At 35.9% G+C, this 25,695-nt stretch overlaps 1 pseudogene; it reads left to right on the forward strand.

Annotated features, from left to right (window-relative positions):
* Positions 1–1,144: 1,144 nt before the first annotated feature.
* Positions 1,145–4,358, forward strand: LOC123862160 (ubiquitin-conjugating enzyme E2 R1-like; annotated as a pseudogene).
* Positions 4,359–25,695: the final 21,337 nt, after the last annotated feature.

The following is a 25,695-nucleotide window of genomic DNA, read 5'->3' on the forward strand; positions in this document are numbered from 1 at the left end:
TGTTCTTAATCTGTCAATTGAGAGGTACTGGAAACAATGATGCCCCAGTAACAACAAGGATATTTAGCGCCCAGACTTTGGTTTCAAATACTATCTCCAATAAGAGGAACCAGGGCTTCTTGGATAAATGATTGATTCTAGGACTGGATCAGGAATTATTTAAGATGAGTCTGGAGCATTATGTAGTACTAGGAAGTAAGGAAGTGTTCCTCCAAAATTCATATATTGAAATCTAATCCTCAGTGTGATGGTATTTAGAGGCAGGGCCTTTGGGAGTTTATTAGGACATGAGGGTGAAGCCCTCATAAATGGGATTAGTGCACTTGTAAAAAGAGGCAAGAGAGGCAGCAGCTCACTTGATCTCTCTCTGCCATGTGAGAACACAATGATAAGTTGGCAGTCTATAATCCAGAAGAGGTTCCTCACCAGAACCCAACAGTGCTGGTAAGCTGATCTTAGACTTCCAGCCTCGAGAATTGTGAGTAAAATATTTATTTTATAAACTACCTAGCCTATGGTAGCCTTTCTTGTAGCAGCCTGAACTAAGGGAGTGCTCAAAACAAAACTAACAAAACAAAAACCTACACTGATGAGGTATGTTGAAAGGATAAAAGAGGCAACTGAAAGAATTGCAAATGGCCAAAACTGGAAAAGTTTGAGCAATAAAATAAATATAGGATTAGATTATAATCCAAAATATAAGATAAATTCCCATGGGTCCATGATGATATAAATGATTGGATAGATAAATAAATAAATAATAAATAAATAAATAAATAAATAAATTTTGTAGAAGAATTGTAAATAACTTATGTAGATACCCTGCTTTCCTGGAAGGGGGACTATAAATCCCCACTCCTTATGTGGAGGATATGTATAGTGACTTTTTTCCTAAGAAGACAATATGGAAAGGGGGAATAATGAGATGAGAAAACCTGACAAATACTACTTCAGCCAAGTGATCAAGGTCAACATCAACATCAGTATTATGTTATAAATCAAGTTCATAGTAAGTGCCCTTGATATGATGTAATAAAATGGCAGTTTACCTCTACGGTTTTCCTTGCTAAAACCCATAACCCCAGTCTTGCTATGAGGAAAAAAAAAAACCCCACAAATTACCTGACATGTATTCTTCAAATACATGTATCCTGGATGGGATCTTGGAATAGAAAAAGAATATAAGGTAATAACTAAGGAAACTGGAATAAACTATGAACTTTAATTATAATGGTTCAACACTGGTTCGTCACTCGTAACAAATGTATCATACAGATTTTTAAAAAAATTTTATTATGTTAGTCACCATACAATACATCATTGGTGTTTGATGTGGTGATCCACGATCCATTGTTTTCGTATAATACCCAGTGCTCCGTGCAGTAGTATCATACAGATGTTAATGAGGAAACTGCATGCAGGGTAAAAATAAACTCTGTATTATCATCTCAGCTTTTTTTTTTTTTTACTGTAAATCTAAGACTGTTCTAAAAAAAAGCTCTATTTTGAAAAAAAGTAGTGTAAAGTCTAACACATAGTAGGTGCAAGGTTAGGAAAGGAATACCTTCATACATTCAAGAATTGGGCTCTTGAGAATAGAATAAAATGTTACAGCTTAAAAGAACCCAAAGGACCATCTTGTTCAACTTCTATATAAAGAAGGAAGATGAGAACAAGAAATGTTAAGTGACTTGCACAGTGTCATGGAGTAATGGAAAAGTAGGTGCTTTCCACAAACAGTATTGCTCAGCTAACGAGACCCCACATTTTTGGAATATTTGTCTGTATATCTGTATAACAAACTATCCTTTCTAATTTGAGCAATTTCAACATATTGAAAGGGAAAAGTTGGGACCCATAGGCAATTCAGTTAGGGACCTTTAAGACAATCTGGTTGTACAACAGCAGATTTTAGAAAAGAAGACCCTCCCAATGTAAACTAATCATTAAATAATTGCAAACTGAAGGAGCTTTTAGGATGGAATTAAAAATATATGGAAGCATGATTTCAGATAATCCCTGAATGAGGAAAAAAAGGCATTGGAAAAACACATATTCTACATGTTGCAATGTTCTGTTTAGACCTTGGAAACTGTCATTTGGTGGAGTTACTATAGGACTCATTAGAAGAACTGAGGAAAAAAAAAACAAAGCTTTTCTCTGATAAGTACCTATAGTTAGTGAAAGGTTTTTCCTTCATAAATCCAAAGTTTGGAATGATTATGGAGCAGGAGAAATTCCTAACACATGAATGGGTTTCCTCACCAATAAATTCATGGTTGAGCTAAGCCCAATCAGGGTTTACAGATGAGGGTATCTGTGGTCTTAAGGTGTTGTTATTTAGTTAAATGTTTTATGTTACAAATCTTTATTAAGTTTTGGTCATTAAAATTATGTAGTCTTTTTAATAGTTTATAACAGGAAAAGATCAATTAAGTCTAGGAACTTTGGTCCATTTCATCACACCTTTTCCATCCAGGTTAGAAATAGGTCTAAATGTTTAAAAAAGTATCTTCCTAAGTAGATGTCACTTTTCAAACAATGATAAAAATAAAAATTGCAAAGGAACTAACCAATTTTCACCATGCTTATCTAATAAATTGACCCTCTTATGCAACATGAACAGAATTGATGCATGGGTCATCAGTATCTTGTAGAAATATAATTGGTAGGGATGGTAAATTCTAGTTACCCCATATTTTTCTGATAGCTGACATATGCTTACACAGATGATGGCAGTTATTAAATATTGCATGCAGATTCATATATATGATAGAGCAATGTTAGAGATTATTTGGGAATAGAAGAATGCTTTAAAAAGAAGATCAACAATTCAAAACGTGCTGTTGAAGCAAAGGTTCAACAAATTTAGAACTAGGTCATAAGTCTAAATGTCTAACAAAAGAAACGCATGTCAATTCATGTTTTCAAACTAAGAATTTTTTAAAGTTCTCTCATGTAGAAGTTACTTTTACTCTCCAATTTTGATCATTGAAACTATTTATTTGTACTCTGAATGCACCTATAAGCTAAACATGTATTACAGTTTACATAGCTTAATTATTAAAGTAACTTTACATAGCTCATAATGTTTTTAAGGAATGAAAGCCAAAAGACTGTAAGCCATATTTATAACATACCATTACACTTCTGTCACATAGATGGTCATCCAGATAAGCAACATACAAACAAAATTGTCTTTTATAGACGGAAAGAACTCAATATATAGGAAATCAAAATGCTTTCCAGTTGGTTATCAAGGAAATTTCCTTCATCTTCTGCTTTTTATACTATTAGGTAAATCTTTGTATAAATGCTATCTTTTCTAGATGCTTTTCACAACTAATTCAAAATCTCCTTGTCAAACTATTTATTCTGTAACGATAAAAATTTTCAAATACATTAACTGTACACAGAAAAAAAAATCTAGGGGCGCCTGGGTGGCTCAGTTGGTTGAGCAACTGCCTTCAGCTCAGGTCATAGTCCTGGAGTCCCGGGATCGAGTCCCACATCGGGCTCCCTGCTCGGCGGGGAGTCTGCTTCTCCCTCTGACCCTCCCCCATCTCGTGCTCTCTCTCTGTCTCATTCTCTCTCTCAAATAAATAAATAAAATCTTTAAAAAAAAAAAAAAGAAAAAAAAATCTAGAAATACTGATCTGCTGTCCTGCCACCTTGCATTGTGAAGATAAGCAGTTTTCTGCTAAGACTGCTAGTGCCCAGCTCGCAGAAGGCACAGCTGCCTTGAAGGTGCTGCAGGCGGTCGAGGGTTTCTGGGTGACCTTTTCGTTGAAGGTGTACAGCTGAGAAGTGGCCACGTCTGGGCCCCCCAATATCAATTACGAGGGTGGCTACTTCAAGACCTGCCTCAAGTTCCCTATCGACTGCCTTTTCTCTCCTTCGACCTTTTGGTTCCTGACCAAGATGTGGCATCCCGACATCTATGTGACGGGGCACGTTTGCACCTCCATCCTCCACCGTCGGCCCCCAGAACGGGGAGCCACCTTCAGGGCGGTGGAACCCCACCCAGAACGTCAGGATTGTCCTCCTAAGGGTCACTTCCCTCTTCATCGAGCCCAGCCCCTTGTTATCGGCCATCGTGGATGCCTCGGTAGTGTACCGGAAGTAGAAAGAGCAAAGGCAAGGACCCGGATTACACAGACCCGGAAGCAAGTCCGGCGACCGAGGTAGATGCAGAGCCCGACTGCGCAAAGCTGCCTGCTGTGCTGGCCAAGTACCTCCTGAACGCCGAGGCCCCCACGTCCCATGAGGGCTTGGAGGAGTATATGAGGGCCGCGAGACCCAAGCCAGGGCCAACTCCAGCTGCAAGGAATCCTGACGCGGCGGCCCCCGCCGAATAACCTTGCCAGTTTTACCACCCCAGGCCTAGTGTGCGGGCTCTGGGGGCACCCCCTGATGTGGAGACTACCTCACGGAAGGTTTGTACTGCCCCTCTCCTTGGGTTGTTTGTTTTAGCTCCCACTTTTCCTTTTCCGTATTGGCTCTGGGTTTTCCTCTGCTTCGAGGGGAGGGGCCATCCACTGTTTGGCCCCTCGGAGTCCTGCTTGTGTTGGGCGCCTGCGTCGGGCCTGCCCAGGCGGGTGGGTCTATGGGCGAACTGTGACGGCCCGAAGACCCAGACCCTGGTTCTGTCTGCAGCTCGGGCTGGCAGGAGCCGGAAACTTTGGGTTCCCAGCTCGTGAGTGGACGGATTAATTTGTGGTCATCCTTTCTGTGGTTTGTTTGGAACCTAAATAAAATGACTTTATGAGGAAAAACATAAAGGTCACCTCTACCGGTGGAACTTCGGAGAATAGCTCAGTGGGAGGTCATGGCCTGTAGTTTCAAATGTATATGGCCAGGGTCAAGGAAATTATACTTTATTTACCAATATTCTTAATTTGTCTTGTTGATTAGACCACAGTCTACTAAATTAGAGGAATTGTCAGTGTTGTTGCTTAGTTATAATGGATTTTCATTTTTAGTAATTCCTCAAGTAGAAAAGCAAAACTTTTACTTTGTTGTTGTTGGTATTTTTCTTATTAAAGCAAAGGGACTGTCAGTGTCTCTTCTTGAACCCTGATTATTTTACATTATTTTCCCTTTACCCATTTTGTTTTGATTTTTCTCTACTTAACTGCCTTTTCTCATTCCAAAGTTAGCTCTTTTAAACTTGAATATCTTCTTCTGAAATTCTTTCTGGCAATCTGCCAATGTTTTCAGCACTGATACCTGTCAGCTTTCAGGATTGTTCAGCCTTTTGGGTTGTTTCTCTTTGAATTCATTTTTCCTTCCCCTTCTAATAGTTCTGTATTATAAATTTCAGCTTGATTTTTACTGTGGAAGGAGCCATATTCCCTACCTAGAAGATAAATTAGAGAATTCCTTCATCCCGGAGAAGCCAGAAAGATCAAAGTATGGTCACAGGAGTTTGATCATCACCTGAATTTGGGGGCAAACTGAGCAGAAAGGAGCTTCCTGGTTCCATTAAATTTTATTCTTGCGCATTCAGTGAACCAAGAAGATGATTTTAAATTTATTCAACTAGGCTTTTTATTATTTGCAAAACCTCCAATTTAAAGTATTGATTAAAGGTTCTCTTAATTTACCCACAAACCACAAGATAGAATTTTGCAGTAGCAGTAGCAACAATGGGAACTCAGAAATTCCCAGATTGTTTTGATGATAAGGTCCAAGCACTTGGCATGTGGTCCATTCCTTCTAGACCCCCAGGACTATGTTATATTTACTGAGTATTTTTATATGATTCCCAGAAATAGCTAAGGTAGGATGTGCTGTCATGAAGTCCTAGCATGTGTAATATCCAGTTTGTTCTTTGCCATCGTCTCATGGGATCTAAATCAGTTATTATATCCTTCTTTATAATTTATTATGGTGTTAAAGAACACAGTTCCATTAGATAATATATTTTTTATGTCTGAAGAACATTTTCTCTTGTTGAATATTTAAAGGCAGCATGACATGGTGCAAAAGCTACTGGACCAAGTATTAAGGGGTTGGGGTTCTTAGCCCTGTTATGTTTTGGCTCATTTGTTTTTACCATACTTTTGTGTTATTTAGGCTGCTTTTGTTGTAAGAATAGAAACCCATCCTAGCTTATATAGGCAGAAAATAATTTCTAGGGAGGGAGATATAAGGATATCTTACTTAAAAGAAAGTCTGAAAAATCTAAACTATAAGAATCAGGGCAGCTTTTTGAATTACAGTAGTAACAACAAATAGACTGTTTCATCAGGTGTTACTGCTGATCATCTTTGTTCCTTCCTACCCACTCCCACTCTCACAAATTTCAGAGAAGATCAATCTTATTAGTTTAAACTGAAGAATATGGAAGAAAACAGATCCTCTTGATTATTCTAACCAGATTATATCTGATGGGAAAAGAGCATTTCTCTAGAAGCAAAATTCAGGTGTTGTTAATGGAGGAAGAAAAAAGATGTTGACAAAATAACAAAATCCAAAAGAATGTAGCAAAATAGCAAATTGTTTATTCAATCTTTATGCTTCCAAAGGTATCACCCCATATTGCTATAGTGAGTTTTATATGAAATATTAAGGAGACAGCATAATAATAGTTCAATTTCATAGCTATCTTTGGACTGGGGCCTCTTTCCAATCTGTGTTGTGGACCAGTTCCTTATTCTATCTTTACTAGGCTATTGTTGTAGCTTCCTAACTGACTGTATGGCATCTAGTGTTTAAAAAAAAAAAATTTATTGTTATGTTAATCACCATACATTACATCATTAGTTTTTGAGGTAGTGTTCCATGATTCATTGTTTGTGTATAACACCTAGTGCTCCATGCAATTGTATGGCATCTAGTTTTACTCATCATCCTTCTAATTGCTCCTCCATAACTGTTAGGAGTATCTTTCTAGAATACAGTTTTGTTTTTTGGAAACTGTAGTAGCTTTAGTACTGTTTAAAAGATACTTAATACCCATTCTTATCACCATGTTGGGCAGAATTAGATGCCCATTTTACTTAGCTTTTATAGCACTTTGTACATACCTTACTTAGAGATCTTGATTCACTGAATAATTGTTGTGAAAAAAGGTTAAACTACTTAAAACAGAAAATACAATAAATTATCAGAGAAACACACGTAATCCTATCTATCTGTCTTGTTACTTCTGTTTTCTAAAGGCAATTCGTATCTATTAAAAAAGATCCCTATAGCTCCCTCTCACCCACAGAGCTTGATAGGGGAAGAATAAAAACCTGCATGTGTTTAAAGGAAAAAGACCCAATTTAAAAACCTCTGTAGATTCTTAAGTTCTGCTAAGGAGTTCATACCTGGAGTGAACAGTCTTTCATTTAACAGGTCACCTTAGTGAATTTGTATGTATGCAAAACTGGCATGAAACTAATTTCTCTGCATTATGAAGTGGCAGGTTATGGGGATTTTGAATATTCTGATGGTAACACTAGGGAACGGGGTTTAGGGAGCCAAGAAGTAATATGAAGAGGAAATAGAAAGATTTTGAAGGAAAGGTTATGTAAACATGGAACTCTTTCTGTGTTGAGGAACCTAAGTAAAAAAACCCAAAAAACAAAAAAAAACCCCCAAAAAACAGCCAGTGAGATTTCCTCAGGATAGGAATTGCCAAGGGCTTGTAAGAATGGTTGCAAATTAAGTCATTCGCTCTTCTGTGCATTTATAATGGGCATTGTGCCTGTCTTTTTTTTTTTTTTTAAAGATTTTATTTATTTATTTAATTGACAGGGAGAGAGAGAGAGAGCATGAGAGGGAACACAAGCAGGGGCAGTGGGAGAGGAAGAAGCAGGCTTCCGGCTGAGCAGAGAGCCCGATGTGGGGCTCGATCCCAGGACCCTGGGATCATGACCTGAGCTGAAGGCAGTCGCTTAACCAACTGAACCACCCAGGCGCCCCTGTGCCTGTCTTTATATCTCTTCCACTCTTACCTGATTATGTAGCAACCCTTTGGTTTAGGTAGGATTAACCTTCTTCTACCTCCAATAGTGACAGCAAATTGGTCTAAACAATTAGGTAATCCCATAATACCATTTAGATGGTGATTAGTTTGTAAGTGAAGTAGGCTTAATCTAGTTAACGTTTTCTGACATTTTTCTGAGACACAGGGGTTGGTTTAGGAAAGATCTATTCAGCAGAGCCTCAAGACTTTTTCTTATGGTTGTGAGAATTGCCCTGCCTGTCCTACTGCATGTGGAGACATAGTTCCAATTTCTGATGGCAGTTATCGTTTGATCATGTGGGAAGTCATCCTTAGGAAGACAGTGACTGTAACAGAGATGGAAAAATGGAAAGAAAAAAATGAGTCTTTGATGACTTACTTGATTTAGTCACTAAGATCAAATGACCTATATAAACTGATCTTGAAGCCTTCCAAACCTCTGGTCTAGATTTCTAGTTAGATGACCCAGTGAATCTCATTTATTGAATAAAACCGAAGTCTTGATTCTCCCCCTTGCAAGGAAACTTCTCCCATAGCATTACTAATTTTATTTATTCATTTATTGATTTATTAAATTGAGTAATTGATATACTATATTGTATTAGTTTCAAGTGTACAACAGAGTGATTCAATATTTATATGCACTATGAAATGGTCACCATAGTAAATGCATTTACCAGCTGTCACCATGCAAAATTGTTACAGTATTATTGACTATATTCTCTGCTGTATATTACATCTGTATCTCTTTTTATTTTATAATTGGAAGATTGTACCTCTTAATACCCTTCACCTATTTCGTCCATCCCCCTGCCTTACCTCCTTTCTGGCAACCATCAGTTTGTTTTCTGCATCTATCAGTCTGTTTTGTTTTGTATGTTCATTTGTTTTGATTTTTTAGATTCCATAAATGAAAAAAAAAATGGTATTTGTCTTTCTCTGACTTACTTCACTTTGTATAACATCCTCTAGGTCCATCCATGTTGTCACAAATGGCAAGATTTCATTTTTTTATGACTAAACAATATTCCATTATGTGTGTGTGTGTATATATATATATATATATATATACACCACATCTTCTTTATCCATTCATCTATCAATGGACATTTAGGTTGTTTCCATGTCTTGGCAATTTTAATAATATTCATGAACATACGGTGCATATGTCTTTTCAAATTAGTATTTTTATTTTCTTCAGATAAATACTCAGCAGTGGAATTGGTGGATCGTATGATAGTTCTATTTTTAACTTTTTTTAGGAACCTCCATATTGTTTTCCATAGTGGCTGCACCAATATACCTCCCAACCAACAGTATATGAGGGCCCCCTTTTCTCCACAGCCTTGCCAACACTTGTTATTTCTTGTCTTTTTGATAATAGCCATTTTGACAGGTGTAAGATGATACCTCATTGTGGCATTTACCTGATGATTAGGGATGTTGAGCATCTCTTCATGTGCCTGTTGGCCATCTGTATGTCTTCTCTGGAAAAATGTCTCTTCAGGTTCTCTCCCCATTTTTTTTACTCAGATTGTTTTTTTGTTTGTTTATTTATTTTGATACTGACTTTTATGAGTTTTTTGTATATTTTGGATGTTAACCCCTTTTTGGCTCTGTCATTTGTGAATATCTTCTCTCATTTAGTTGGTTGCCTTTTTGTTTTATTGATGGTTTTCTTTGCTGTGTGAAAGTTTTTTGGTTTGATACAGTCCCATTTGTTTATTTTTGCTTTTGTTGTTTTTGTCTGAGGAGACAAATCCAAAAAATATCAGTAAGGCTAAGGTCAAAGGGTTTACCGCCTATATTTTCTTTTAGGAGTTTTATGACTTCAAGTGTTAGATTTCAGTCTTTAATTCATTTTGAATTTATTTTTGTATATAGTATAAGAAAGTGGTTCACTTTCATTCTTTTGCATATAGCTCTCCAGTTTTCCCAACACCATTTATCGAAGAGACTATCTTTTCCTCATTGTATATTCTTGCCTCCTTTGTTGTAGATTAATTTACCATAAAATTGTGGGTTTATTTCTGGGCTCCATATTCTGTTCCATTGATCTATGTGTCTGTTTTTGTGCCAGTGCTATACTGATTTGATTACTATAGCATTATGGTATAGTTTGAAATCCAGGAGCATGATACCTCTAGCTTTAATCTTTCTCAAGATTGCTTTGGCAATGGACATTTTAATAATAGTCTCCCAATCCATGAGCATGGTATATCTTTCCATTTATTTATGTTGTCTTCAGTTTTTTTCACCAATGTCTTACAGTTATTAGGGTATAGGTTTTTCACCTCCTTGGTTAAATTTATTCCTAGATATTTAATTCTTTTTGATACATTTGTAAGTGGGATTGTTTTCTTAATTTTCTCTGTGATAGTTTATTACTGGTGTATAGAGACAAGGGATTTCTGTATGTTGATTTTGTTGCTAATTTTTCTATTGATTTAACTTTTTTTTTCTAATTCTGTTAAATGGTGCCTTTGTCTTCCTACTTCTTCCCCTTTTCCTCTTACAACCCACATGTAATCCGTTAGCAAATTTTGTCAGCTTTTCCATCAAAATATATCCAGAATCTCACCATTTCATTATTTCTGTTATTACTGCCCTAATCTAAACCCACATTATCTTTCTTCTGGATTATAACCATAGCCTCCCAAATGCCTGTCTGCTTCTATTCTTGCCATCCTTTTCTATATTCAGTAAAAGTATAATTGTAAGCTAAACCAAGCCAGTCTTCAGTCATAAACTTCCACTATCAATAAAAGCCCAAGTCCATTCATTGGCCTAAAAGGCTCTCTCTGATATGGACCTCAGTTATATTCCGGACCTTATATTACTACTTCCTGGTCTGTCACACTGGCTTCTTGCTTTTCTTCAAACCTGCCTTGTTCAGTGTCTCTGTGTTGCTGTTTCCTCTGCTTAGAACTCCTGTCTTTCAGTTGTTCCCATGGCTCACTTCCTCAGTTCCTTCAAGTTTCTCTTCAAATGTCACCTTTCAATGAGTTCTTCCTTGACTCCCCTATTTAAAAGATGAACTAAAATAAATAAATAAATAAATAAATAAATAAATAAATAAATAAATAATGAGCTATGCGTTGTGCCCTTCTCTCCCCTAATTTTATTGCTAGTATGATCACTGCATATACATATTTATTTATTTGCTTGCTTATCTTTGTCCCCCAAGAAAAATTCATCTCCCCAAGAGCAGGGATTTTTACTATTTTTTCATTACTAATTCCCCAATGCCTGGATCAGTAATATACTGTTTATTGAATTAATGAATAGTTTAGTACTATTTGAGTTTAATTTTTTCTTTTATTGATTGCAACCAACAGATCCTAAGAACTGTAGTTCTCACTTAATACCCATTCACTGTTCCCAACTTTTTAGAAAGTAAGATAAATATAAGGTCTTGCGTTTATGGGTACTTTGGGAAAGATGAAACATGAAAGTGACAATTCATCAAAAGCAGGAAATTGCAGCAAAAGTTCTGGAGGAGAAATATGAACTTTCTGAGAAGCCAATAAATGGGAAAGAAGGCTATGATTTCCAACATACACATGATAAGAGCTTAAGTGAGTTCATTTAGATATGAAGGGGAGTATAGTAGCTCATGGCTGAAGGAGTTGCTATTTTGGGTTATATTATTTGCACTTATGTTTTTTCTTTTGTACTGTGGGCTTTTGGTGAACAAGATCCTTCCATTTATCATTGCTCCAGAACACAGAGAAGGCATTCAACAGATAGCTGTTGCATAAATGAAATGGCATTGGAGAAGAGATCTAGAGTTAGTAATGCCAGTAACTAAATGTTAGATTTGTTATTTAGTCTGCCTTTGCTAGGCCTTGGTACTTTTATCTATAAAATGAAAGTGCTGGACTTCATAATTAAGTCCTTCCCAACTATAAAATATTCTATAATTTTATCTGCTTATGTATGAGTGGGGACTTACATATACTTTCATCTAGTAGAAATAAAGATATACTCCTTAAAAATTTCCTTTGCGAATATATTTTGGTTAATATAGCTGCCATCAATTTGGCTTATAAAATAGTGTTTTCAATGATCTTTTAGCATGATAGATTAACTTTTATGTTCAGAAAGCCATTTCCTCTGAATGCTGCTGAATTCACACTTCACTAATGGCAAGGATCCGATTAGAACTAATTTCATAGTGATTCTTTGACATTTTCAAACATAGAACTGTGTGCTCTTCTGAATAAAAGTGAGAACATACCATAAATTGTAAAAGTTACTATTAAAGTTCAGTCTAATATTGGATAGGAGTTTTGAAATGAAAAGTGCCTCTTGTAAAATAATAGCTTTCCGTAAGTTTCCCTGTCTCTCCATTTCTTTTACTTTCAGCTGCCGTAGTCTCCATATCTAGATCTACTGGAACTCTTATCTCTAGGCTTTGGTCTATCTCCCCAGCCATTTGGTCAGTTTCTCAGCTTCACTGTTTGATAGAACTTAAAATTAGAGAAGCTGATAGTGTCTAACGGAGAGCATAGACCAACAAATCAGCCCACCAAGTGAGATTCAAGGCAGAAACTTAAACCTGTGGACAAAGTGAGCATAAGAAAGAACAGAGACTTCCTATCATTTCCAGATGACATAGGCACTAGCAGTTTATCCTCTAGTAAAAAAGCAATGGATCTGAAAGATAACAAGGAAACTTGGGGGAGCAACAGAGCATCTTGACATTTGTGACATTTGTCACTAGAATCCATTACCTAGGAACTAAACTTTATTTCAAATCTACTTAAATTGGTGGAATTGGTGCTACTAGAAGACTTCTACCCTTGGTTGGAGCTAATTCAGAAACTAAGTGATGGTCTTGTTCTACAATTGGGACCCATAAGTGGAAGACACTAGAGATAGTGAAGGCAGAAGGAAGAAAGAAGGGGTTAAAAATGCCTTCATTTTTAGGGAAAGGAATCAGGAAGATCCACAAAAGAACAAAGAGAAAACCCAGATGAGAATACCTTGTTGAGGCTAAGGAAGGAAATGGTTTAATAAAGAGTATAGTTAGTTATATAGTGAATTTTCATCTTATCTATGGATCTATTTATGATTCTTACTTCATGACATAAGTTGAAAATGATGTAAAGTCAAAATTATTTTACAAAAGTGCCATATAGATGTTGACACATAGTTTTTCTATAAAAATTCAACACAGGTAATTTTTTTTCTTCCACAAATTGAAATAGATCCATCCCTCCCTCCTTCTTCCCACCCTCCCTCTTTCCTCCCTTCCTCCCTTCTTCCCTCCTTTGTTTCCTCCCTCCCTTCCTTCCTTCCTTCCTTCCTTCCTTCCTTCCTTCCTTCCTTCCTTCCCTCCCTCCCTCCCTCCCTCCCTCCCAGCACCATAGACATAGTTGAATTTCATGTAAGAACCATGTTGCATGTAGAAGATAATTTTCAACACTGGACTTACACTTAGTGAGCAAGTAGCTCACACTGTGTGAAATCTACTGAGATCATGGTGGGTTGATATAGCCCATCTGATGTTTGTTTTGGAGCAGAGGCTCATTGTCTGGAATAATACATAAATCACCTGTTCATGTTACATTTTCTTTGTCTTTGGCAACTTTCGAAATTTCAGAAGTTCAGTGATTTATGATGTGAATATTCTTTTATGCTGTAAAGAGGTCAGGAAGAATAGAGACTGGGAAAAGATCATTTTAGTGCCTATTGAGGGGGTTATAAGTAATCTCTGAGTGAAATTTTCAGACCATATTGAGGAATGGGAGCCAAATTTCAAAGACAGTTAAGAGCAAGCTTCTGGTTGTGTTAGAGAAAGAGGTAATTATTGATGGAGATTATTGAGAGCGATGTTTCTCAAATCTTCAATGTGCATAAGAAGTATCTGGAGAGTTTAGGTAAAGATGACAATTCTGGGCCTCATTTCAGAAATTTTGATTCAGTAATATCAAAGTAGAGACCAGAAAAGAGAACTTTAAATAAGTAAAAGATGTTTTAAGTGCTGGTATCCTCAGATCACATGTTGAACTTCTCAGGTCTTGGGGGTGGAGAGGAGAGAGAAAGACCAAGATCATTTACTGGGATTAGCTGTGACAAGGAAGGGGGTGAGTTTTTTCTAAGGAGTAAGGAGGATAAAGAATGAATATCAAGGAAGAGCTGAGCTAAGGTAGAATGAAGATAATAGTTTTAATTTGAAGACTGTAAGGTGATCTTTCAGCAGACAAGGACAGGGAGAGGAGAGCAGCCAGAAGAAGCTTGAAAAACATGGAAAAGGTTTGAAATAGCTCTTAAAGCTGAGTGACTATGGCAAGACTCTGGATCTCTTTGGGACGTCATAATTTCATTGTTAAATGATGAGATTGGGCATCATGAACTTTGAGGCCCTTTCCAACTATGAACATTTCTATGATTTTTTTTTTTTTAATCTTACTTATCTATTCCAGATGGTGGGGGGTGGGAGGGACAAGCAGACTCTGTACTGATGCAGAGCCCGACTTGGGGACCCTGAAATCATGACCTGAGCCAAAACCAAGATTCAGACGCTAAGCCACCCAGGCACCCCAACACTTCTGTGATTCTTCTACAGAAGTAGTCTCAAACATTTATCAGCATATCATCTCTGAGGAATATGATGTACCCTTATCTGTAACGGTGATTACTACAAGTATTTTCCCCAGGTTGGGCAAGTACTCCAAAGATAGTATATGTTCATCTTAAAGAAAATGGTTTCAACTATAATCTTTCTCCTCCTAACCTTCTTCCTGACATTAAGAATTATTTTCATAGGGAATAAACAGTAAAATAAAGACAGAATTGCTAAATAGCAGTGATTAGCCAGTTTAAATTTAGGCAGTAAAATTTTTAGGAAATTGAGTCTTCATGGTTCTATGACTTTGTCCTATTTCAAGAAGCAAATCAATTAGTAACTTGGTGGACAAAGGCAAAAATTTACCTCCAAATTTGTTTCTTTGTTTTCTGTTTATACTCCTGTTTTTTCATTATGGACTCTTTTTATTTGTTTGTTTGTTTTTTCCTGTCTACTTAGCTTTCCACTCAAGTAGTTCATCTTATTCACATTACCCAATAGGAAACAGGTTTTATACAATGCATGATATCCTTCTTGCACAGAGATAAAGAAGTTCAGACAAGCTTTTGGGGGACAGCTAGGATAAAGAATTGTAGTCCATTCTACTCTTAGCCAGGGTATGGAACGTGACCCCTCTCAGATCTGAAGCCAAAGAGCAGGCTGAAATGTGCAAATACAAAGCTAACATTTATTGAATGTTTATTGTGAGTCACGATACTACTATCAAAAGACAGTACCCAGAAAGGTGCCCTTGGACATAAAATGTATGATGATTAATTTTATATGTCAACTTGGGTAGGCCATGGTACCCAATTTTTTTAAATCAAATACCTGTTTAGATGTTGCTATGAAGGCATTTTTTAGATGTGATTAACATTTAAATCAGTAGACTTTGAGTAAAGCAAATCACTTTTATAATGTGGGTGGGCCTTATCCAATCAGTCGAAGGCCTTAAGAGAAAAGACTGAGGTCCCCTAAAGAAAAAGGAATTCTGCTTCCAGATTGCCTTTGAACTCAGGAGTGCAATATCAACTCTTGCCAGAATTCCCAGCCTGACAGCCCACCCTGTGAATTTCAGACTTATTAGCCTCTGTATTGCATGAGCCAATTGCTTAACATCCCTCTTTCACTCACTCTTTTCCATGTGTACATACATACATAAACACACACACACAGTTTCTGTTTTCCTGGAGAACCATAATACAAAAGGAAATTAGTGAACTTTGGTTCCTCCTAATGGTTCAGGGCTTTACCTATTTGGGATTAAGAATATAGTTAAGATTCAGTGAACAGTACAGTCTCTACCCAGGAAAATGTGTATACATGCACATACCTATAAAATTTTGCATACATATACAAGGTGCCCAGGGCTAAGAACTCTTCTTCTGGTTTAGATGTCAAATTGATTTGCTTCTAAGTAAAATGCAGTGAGACCTTCTAGGTCAGAGGTCTCATTGAATTTCACTTGGATCATAGGTAAGAATCAAAGGCCAAAAATATGGTGAGCAGATAAGAATATGATTTGTGTTCCAAAGGGAGAAAAAAAAATGCTTCTATTGATATGCTTTTGAAGGACACTAAAATGGCAAAATGCATGTATGTCCAGAAGCACTTTGCTTGCCAGTATAGGGTATGAAGCCAGAAATTTAATGGGCAGAGAGGGCCCCTGTATGACAACTGATTTGGCACAATGATTTTACCAAATATACCCAGAAACCCAACTGCTGGAGGGAAAACAGGAAATAGGTAGAAAGGAGAGAATTCCAGACAGGTACTTATTTTTAATCCCAAACTATAAATGGAGGATTATTTAAATTCCTACCAGAATTTAGAATATGCTTATTCCTTATTATTAAGTGGAAAATTATTCCTTTCCAGATGGTGTCATGGATATTTTACAGAATTTTAGGGAGTTGATGTTCAATGTGCTACTTTCTCAAAGTAATGATCTGTGACCCATAAATAAGAACAAAAAGTGGCTGCTAGGGATTAGTACAAAGAGGACTCAGATTCTATGAAAGTTAGTAAAAATTTAATAGAAAATAACTTCAACTATAAAACAAAGCAGCACAATCTATCAAGGATGTTGTATGCTGAATTTAAAACATCAGAGACCATTAGTTAACTTGCTTTTGCCAGGTTAACTCATTTTTCACGTGTATCAGAAAAAGCTTGTTTGTCATCTCTATGCATATATTTGAAACTTTTCATTGAATCATTGCAATATAATTTAATGCTACACTGGTACCAAAAAGGTTCAGACCTCTGCATGCCAAGAATTGTAAACTGTGAAAGGGAGAAAGCTATTATAGCATGTGTGCATGTCTTTGCACTCAATTTAATGCCAGGCGAGGATCAGGCATATCTGTGAGTGCAGGATCAAATCATAGGGTAATATTTTGTTGTGGACTGGTGAATAATGATATAACAAACTCTGTGTATAATACAGTGTGATGATTAATCTTATGTGTCAACTTGACTGGGCCATAGGGTGCCTGGATATTTGGTCAACCATTATCCTGAGTGTTTCTGTGAGGGTGTTTTTGAATGTGATTACATTTATATGGGCAGACTGAGGAAAGCAGATCACCCTCTGTAATGTGAGTGGATATCATTCATTTAGTTGAAAGCCTGACTGAAACAGGTTCTTCCTGGGTCTCTAGCCTGCCTGCCTTCACACTGGAACTATACTATTTGCTCTCCTGGGTCTTTAGCTTCCCAGCTTACCCTGTAGATACCGGAACTTGTCAGTCTCCATAATCACTGAGCCAATTCCTTGTAATCTCTTTCTCTCACATGTCTATAAGTCATCCTGTTGATTACATTTTTTGGAGAACTCTGACTAATACACATAGTGTTAAAATAGTTTTAGCACTTATTTTAAATTTTGGATTCTTCTGTGATTGTTTATGATAGTGTTATTATAAGCTTTGTATTCTTTCATAACTTTTTTATTTTTTCAAATAAAATATAATTACTCTTAAAACTAAAACTACATCAAAAACTAATGATGTAATGTATAATGATTAACAGAACATAATAAAAAAAACAAAAAAACTAAAATTATTGGTAAAAAATGAAAAAAAAGGAAAGAAATAAGATGAAATAACATGTACTATATTAAACATTATGCCATTATATAAAACATTATTCCAGAAATTCTTCTACAAAATCACTAGAAATTTAAAGAAAAAACAAGACAAGAGAGTTAAAATTATTTTTGTTGGGGATCATTTTTATGGCAATAAAAATTACTCAAATCCTCAGTGTGTTTATGCAGTGAAATTTTGAAAGGAGTTCTACAGCCTCTGCCAAGTTGCAACATTATTTGAAACAAAACAAAGTAAGCATAAAACAGAGCTTTGAAATTCTTTCAGAATAAGTGAAACAGCTTAATGTTATCAAAAATGTATGTAAACACAGTTTGAATCTGATGCTGAAAATGAACTTATTAAATGACATTCTATTATATTGCAACAATTGTATTAGATTAGCAGGCAGCTAGGAAAATACAATTAGTGCATTGTCTGAAAATAAAGCTAAAAGACTACAGGAATGTGCATACAAGTTACTTGACTAATTAGTTCATAAGCTGACATACATGAAAATCTTTACAATTCACTTGGACAAGAGAAAAAATATTTCACAGCTCCCCATTTGCTTGTTTTTATACTGTGTGTGACTATTAAGGACATAAATCACTTGCCATAGAAAGAAGACATTTTTTTGAAACTTTGAGGGAAAATTTAACAAAAATTAGCATGTTATCCAAATTAAAAAAAATGACACAACTGAATATTTCATTATGAAGCTTTAAATTTGTCTTTCAAAATTAACGTGACTAATTATATGCCATACTTTAAAACTAATCCATTTGTAAATATAATCTCACTTAATATCTTATGGGGTAGGTCTGATTAGTATGTCTAATTTTCATCTCAAGAAAAAGGTTTAAAGAGGTCAAGGTCAGGGGCACCTGGGTGACAGTCCTTAAGTGCCCGCCTTTGGCTCAGGTCATGATCCCAGGGTCCTGGGATCGAGCCCCACATCAGGCTCCCTGCCTGCTTCTCCCTCCCCATTCTCCCTGCTTGTGTTCCCTCTCTTGCTGTGTCTCTCTCTGTCAAATAAATAAATAAAATCTTAAAAAAAAAAAAAAGGTCAAGGTCAAATAGTAATTACATGGGGGAGGCAGAACTCTAATCTCAGGTCTTTCAGACTTCAAAAATTATACTCTTAACCACTATTATAACTTGTAATAATTCAACTTTGATATAATTTCCTATGAATCCTCTTTCATGTTTGTGGATCAGTTATGATCAAATGGGTCATGAGTTTGCAAGGCATACCATTCAAAACTATTGCTTTTAGAAACTATTTTTCTGTGTGAATCAGGATTTTCTTATAAATACAAACCAAAATAAAATTTCAAAATATATTTAAATACTTTCATCTACATTATGATTTGATTTGAAAAAATCACATATTTTATATAAAACAAACATTTATAGTTATGTCGAATTCTGTATTATCTAATTTTCATGACAAAAACAGGTATACAACCAAAAATCATTTCAAGTTCAGGTCTTCAGATTGAATCTTATATTCTTATCAATAAACCATGTTGTTTACAGATAACATTATCTCAATACATCGAAAATATTTAAATAACCAAAATTTTAAAAAGAAACCAAAGAAAATTAGTAGTGTTTTCAAGAAAAAGTGAACTCCTGTCCACCAATAAAAATATATGAATTATTCATTAGTCAGTGATTTACTAAGTTATCAAAAGTAAAGATCTTTCTTTTTGGTTTTTATTTATTTTAATTGTCATATATATATACACTGTATTTCAGTTTTGCTGAAATCATAGATAAAACTTAAAAAAATTTCAAATAGAATATTTTTATGAAATTATCTTTACATCTATTATGATGCATGTGTCATTTTTCTGTAGGACTAAATCAATCTCTGTTTCAAAAATCGCTTTTTTTTCTGAAATCTGTTCTTTCACAATAATAGTATCTGGAATTTTATACTTTTGAAAGAAATTATTTTCTTGTTTTCCAATCAGACAGCATAGGACATTTTATAAATTCATAAAACCTGTTTTTTTTTTTAAATCAGTGACAGGTTATCAAAATAAAGCAATTCTTAACTAGTAGTATGTATCAAATTCAAACAGCAAAATAAGTGCAACAATTACTTTTTTATCTTCTTAATACTGCATGGCCAATTTCACATTCAACTATGTTAGAATTATCTGTGACCAAAATATGCAGAGCATCAATTTGCAGTGCCTTGTAAATATAGCCCTACATGTTGTGGGATTAATATTTTTCATGCACCGCAAATCAGAACAAACATATTTTCTTCAGCCATGTCAGACCTTGACACTGTCATATTCACATGCCCTTCACAACCAAGACCAAGAAATTCAGTTTGCAAAAAGACTGATTTGATAATGACAGAAGCTGACAAGCACCAGCTTTAGATATCATTTTAGAAAAGATTCCAAATTTATGATCTCTGTGAGAAACATGTCTTGAAATACACAAATCAGTGAATCCAAAATTACATTTTTTGGGTGATACAATGGTAATGTATGCAGCTTCTTTGCAATAATAAAGAAGATGAATACAGTTTCCTCTTTCCTTGCCTTAATAGTTAACAATTTAGGTGTTCGGTAGTATTTACTATAGCTTAAGTATTTATTAATAATAAGAGGTTTAGTAAAGAAATCTGCTTTGAGGAAGGAAAGGGGGGGGATCAGCGGATATCTTGGGGCCAGATGACTTAATGGCTGGATGACTTTTGACAAGTTTGTTAAACCTGAGTGGTAGTTTTTTCCATCTCAATTGGGTATATTAAGAACTACCTCACATATTTTTGTGAGTATTAAATTTTAAATCTATGTAAAATTGCTGGTACAGTCTGGCTGGCAGTAGGTACTCAAAAAACTTTCCTTTCCTGCTCTCATTTTATCAGTGTTTTCTCTTAAAAAAAGATCTAGAAATGTGCCTGTCCAGTATGGTAACCATGAGCCACATGATGCAAATTGAACACTTAAAATGTACCTATTCTGAATTGAGATGTAGTACACACCAGATTTTGAAGACTATTAAAAAAAAAAGAGCAAAATACCTCATTTTAGTTATTTATATTTATTACATGTTGAAATTAATATATTTTAGATATATTAGTATGCATAAAATATATTATTAAGTTTTACCTGTTTCTTTTTTTAATGTATACAGAAGTTTTAAACTGCATATGTACTTGGGCCTCACATTCTGTATTGAACAGCACTGATCTAGCAATGAGAAGATAAGAAATTCAAGGTTCTAATAGAATTCCTAATTGGTATAAGAGAAGGAAGGTTTTTCTCTGTTTTAATACCTTAGGGTCCTTGTAGAAAGGAATCATATTGTATTAAAATCTTGTAAAAAGCAAATTATACCAGATAGCAAACATTTTTGATTAGTGTCCTTAGAGTTACAAGGTGAAAGGAGTTTTTCCTGATTTGTCTACTATAATTTTAAAAATTGGAATAAAGTAAACAAAATTATGTTGTAATCCCTCTTTTCTCTGCCTTGCACATAATGACTGCATCGGCAACACTCAAGCACATATTCCTTACAGCTAATGGAGCCAAGTGTCTTCCTGAACTACCTAAGATTTATTGAGGTCTCATCCAGCCAAATTCCTTAACCTAGAGAAGCCTTAGCCAATTTCTCAGAAGGTAGAGAGAGTGACAAGAGGAACTGTTAATAAGTAGTCTGACCAACTTCACACTATAATAAGTATACTTTCTAAAAGGCAAGTCTGATCGTGTCTTTTCCCTTAAAATTTTCCTTTGAAATCTTTAGTAGGTTTTAAGAGAAAGTTAGAAGGCTCCTTTCTTGAACAGAATTTTCCATTGTTACATTTAAAGCTGTTTTCTCTCCCTGTCTCTGTAAATATGTAGAGCACTGTGGGGATAAGGGTTCCTCTCTACTGCATGTTTGCTATAGGGTATGCATTCTAGCCACACCTGGCCTAGGCACACCTCTCCTGGATAATGAGAGCTCAGGAAAAATATTTGTTTTGTTTTTTCTCTGCTTCTAAGTTTTTCTCAAAAAAACACTCTTGTTCTTTGCATCTGTCTCTCTAGAGTTAATATTATAGTGGATAAGCAGATAATAAATAAGATAGGTATTTTAAGTATATAGAATATTAGATAGTGTCAACTGCTAAGGAAAAACAAATATTGAAGGAGAATGGGGATAGATGCATTACAGAGGTTTGGATTTTGGATGGAATGGCCACAGAAGACCTCATAGAGAAAGTGACATTTGAGAAAAGATATGAAGGAAGTGCTATTACTCTGTGGCCTCATCCTGTGCCCTTGTAATTAAGAATACCTCTTACGAGAAGCTTCAACCTTTTCTCCATAGTCTCAGTATGAGCAAATACAGGAAAATGCTAAACAGGGCAGAAGACTTGTGGATGAGGCCTGCCAGAGGTCCGGGAAAGTGCACATGACCCCTTTGAGACAAAGGGAACACTTTTACTTCTCCATGTATTTTATCTTCAAGCATGATTGTGGTCTTTGGCTCAGGATTTTTCAAAACATGGCTCTACTCTAGGTTCAGTAGATGGCTATGAGATTAGTAAGTAATAACCAATAGCAAGAAAAAAAAGTAGAAGAAAAATATTTGTTGTGGTAAGGATAGGAATTATTTCAAACACATGTACACACACTCAGCTATGTGTTTGCTGGGCAATGATATACAATGCATTTCTTTTTTCTTATTTAAAAAAAATTTTTTTAAAGATTTTATTTATTTGACAGAGAGAGACACAGCAAAAGAAGGACACAAGCAAGGGGAGAGGAAGAGGGAGAAGCAGGCTCCCCGCTGAGCAGGGAGACCAATGTGGGGCTCGATCCCAGGACCCCGGGATCATGACCTGAGCCGAAGGCAGATGCTTAACCACTGAGCCACCCAGGTGCCCATACAATGTATTTCTTACTATGGATCATGGATAAAAGAATCTGAAAAATACTGTGCTAAGTACAAGAGAACTTCTGAAATGGTGTCTCCTAAAGAGGGGGTTAAGACAATGAACAAGGTGGGGTGCCTGGGTGGCTCAGTTAGTTAAGCGTCTCCTTCAGCTCAGGTCATGATCCCAGGGTCCTGAGATCAAGTCCCGCGTCCTGGGATCAAGCCCCACATTGATGGGGCTCCCTGCTCAGCGGGGAGCCTGCTTCTCCCTCTCTCTCTGCCCCTCCCCCCTGCTTGGGCACGTGCTCTCTCCCTCTCTCTCAAAAAAAAAAAAAAAAAAAAGACAATGAATGAGGCCAGTAGGAAGGTGTAATGGGCTCTGGGAAAAATGAAAACAGGGTTAAATGAAGATAATCCGGCACCCACTTACCCCTACTTATTCAATTAGAGATTAAAAACTACATTTAATGGCTTGTGTTTCTTGTCCTTTTTATTTAATGTCCCTCATGTGTGCATATGTGCACACGTACCATTGTGTATATTTTTGTGTATGTTTGTGGTTTATTATAGTGGCCACTGAGAAAGACTCTGAGGAGAAAGATAAAGGTCTATATAATTTTCATAGGAAGTTAGGAAGGTTGGGGAGACTGTGCTTCGGTGTAGCTGACATGAACAGAATCCTGAAAGTTGGAATGGTGGTGGAAACTACCAAATGGAGATGGCTGAGTCTGTGGGAGCTTCTGCAAAGATGTAAGGAAATGAAGAACACAGGGAGCTAGTAGAGACCATGGGAAGGTTTGAGGGCTGAACTATAGAGAGGCTCAAATAGGTCCCCAAACCTACACTGGCATTTTCTAAGATTCAATCTTGGCCCTGTGTTCTCTCTACACTTCCTGCCTCATTAAGTGTATCTCTTCTGATTCTTCAGTTATTATTTAAATGCAAATAATTCTTAAATCTATATCCATTGGCATGGTTTCTCCTGAATTCCAGTCTAGTATCTACAAATGCTTGCTGAGCAGTTTTTTGAAAATGTCTTTAACTATGTTTTCTGGCTCCTGGCCTGAGAGCTTAAACTGCATTCAGGGCTATCCATATATATCTGAAGAGCTGGCTGGTCAAGTCCCTTGAGAGTATCTGTGAATGAGAAAATAAAGCATCTTTTGGTCTTTCCTAAAAACATAAATAATGGAAAGTCACATTCCACCAGGTTGGTTAAAAAAATAAGATAAAGACCTCTACAGACCAGGTGGTGAGCCACACTAACACACATCAAGAAGGGTTGCCTGTAGTAGAAGGCGCCATCCATTACACGTAGCACAGGAGAGGAAGGGGAAGGGAAACTTGAGAAGATTTCCTGATAGAAGAAAGGAAGGCTAGTTTCTTTAAATCAGTGGAGTGTGTGGGCATGTGTGTTTTCTCAAAAGCAATACCAAACTATTTTTATGTATTTCCTGTGACCCTATTTTACTTATAAATTGATGTCTTTTGAAGAAACATGAACTACTTTTAGATTAATGCAGTTTCAAAGATGTTGAAATTTCCCTCATTTATTAGCTTTTGTCTTTCCCATTGAATCTACTGATGCCCTTCAATTGAGGAAGTTACATTTATAGTCTTATTATCATTTCCCATTGAGTAGAGCTTGGAATTACATCAAACTGTCATACGTAGAATCTGGAGCTCCAACTGTAATTTTCTTTTGTAGCCAAGACCTGAAATCCAGTGATCCATGTGTATGACCTAGGTGCCAATCTAAGTAGGTTTTCCCTCAGTATTATTGGAGATCTAATCCTGAATTACAAGGAAGGTTCAGCAAGGCCATCAGGGAGCCCTTGAGCCAAAATCACCTGTCAGGGAGTCCCACATTTTCCAGTGACAGACTTGCTTCAGTATCCCTTTGAGGCTCAGTGGTTGATTGGGAGCAGCCCTTGGGAGACGTACCTTTAGCACAAACACACAGTTAGATTTCAGCACAGCATCAGGAGTGCTTGGTCAATTAGGCTTTCTATAGTTGGTCTTTGAGGTACATTCTCATGGCCTCTAGTCACTACTGCTTTTCTCTGCTCAATCCAGTCTTATGCAATATTTTTCTCAGGTACATCTGATGAGAATGGAGCCTAAAACAAAATCCTGTTCCACTAAGAATGTCATTCCAGATTGTTATGTATAATATATTTTTAGTGCAACCATTCAAACCATTAGCAAATTATAATGGAATTGAATAATTTTTTTCTCTTGTTCATGAATATATCATTCAAGGTTATATCTAATTGATAATTTGCTTAAATTGGAATATGTGTCTAGAAATCACGTGGTACATAAATGGGCTAAATCTGTCAACAAAAAAATAAAATGAGACATGCATGATTTGTGTTTAGTGAACCCATGTTAATTCCTAATGATCATTTGTTTCCATTTGTTCATAAACCATATTTTAATAATAATTTCTGCAACTTTCTGTGGAATTAATTTCAGACTCTCCAGTATAGAATTCTTTGATTTTTTCCCATTTTTTAATTTTTTTGACTTATTTTTTTATTCAAGTATAATTAACACACAGTGTTATATTAGTTTCAGGTGTACAATATAACAATTTAACAATTCTATACATTACTCAGTGCTTATCATGGTAAGTGTACTCTTAATCCCCTTCACTGTTTCACCCATCCTGCCACCCACCTCCCCAAAGCAACCACCAGTTTAGTATATTTAGGAGTCTGTTTTTTTGTTTGTTTTGTTTTTTAGATTCCACGTATGAGTGAAATCATATATTTGTCTTTCTCTGACTTATTTCATTTAGCATTATACCCTCTAGATATATCCATGTTGCAGATGGCCAAGATTTCATTCTTTTTTATGGCTGAGTCCTTAATTTTTAATTTAAAAAGAAATTATAATATTTTTTCCTTCTCTAGTATTTTGGTTATCTCTTTCTGATTATTCACAATGCCTCAAGAAATAGTCCAGTGGTACAGACATTTTATTTGAAAGTTCCTATCTTAACCTGGGATATAATTTGTCTGGGACAAAAGATGTAAAGCATTTAGGGAAATAATTGCTTTCTTACAGTCTTAACATTTCTTGGGTTTCAATTTCCTCTCACCAACATTATTTTTGCTATCCTTGACAGAGAAGATGGAAATAAAATAAAAGTTGAGTGGTATAGCTTTTTCTTTGTC

The sequence above is a fragment of the Mirounga angustirostris genome, unplaced genomic scaffold, assembly GCF_029215605.1.
Source record: "Mirounga angustirostris isolate CCGP_5_RB_7025 unplaced genomic scaffold, mMirAng1.0.hap1 SCAF_9, whole genome shotgun sequence".
In the NCBI taxonomy this organism is placed as follows: Eukaryota; Metazoa; Chordata; class Mammalia; order Carnivora; family Phocidae; genus Mirounga; species Mirounga angustirostris.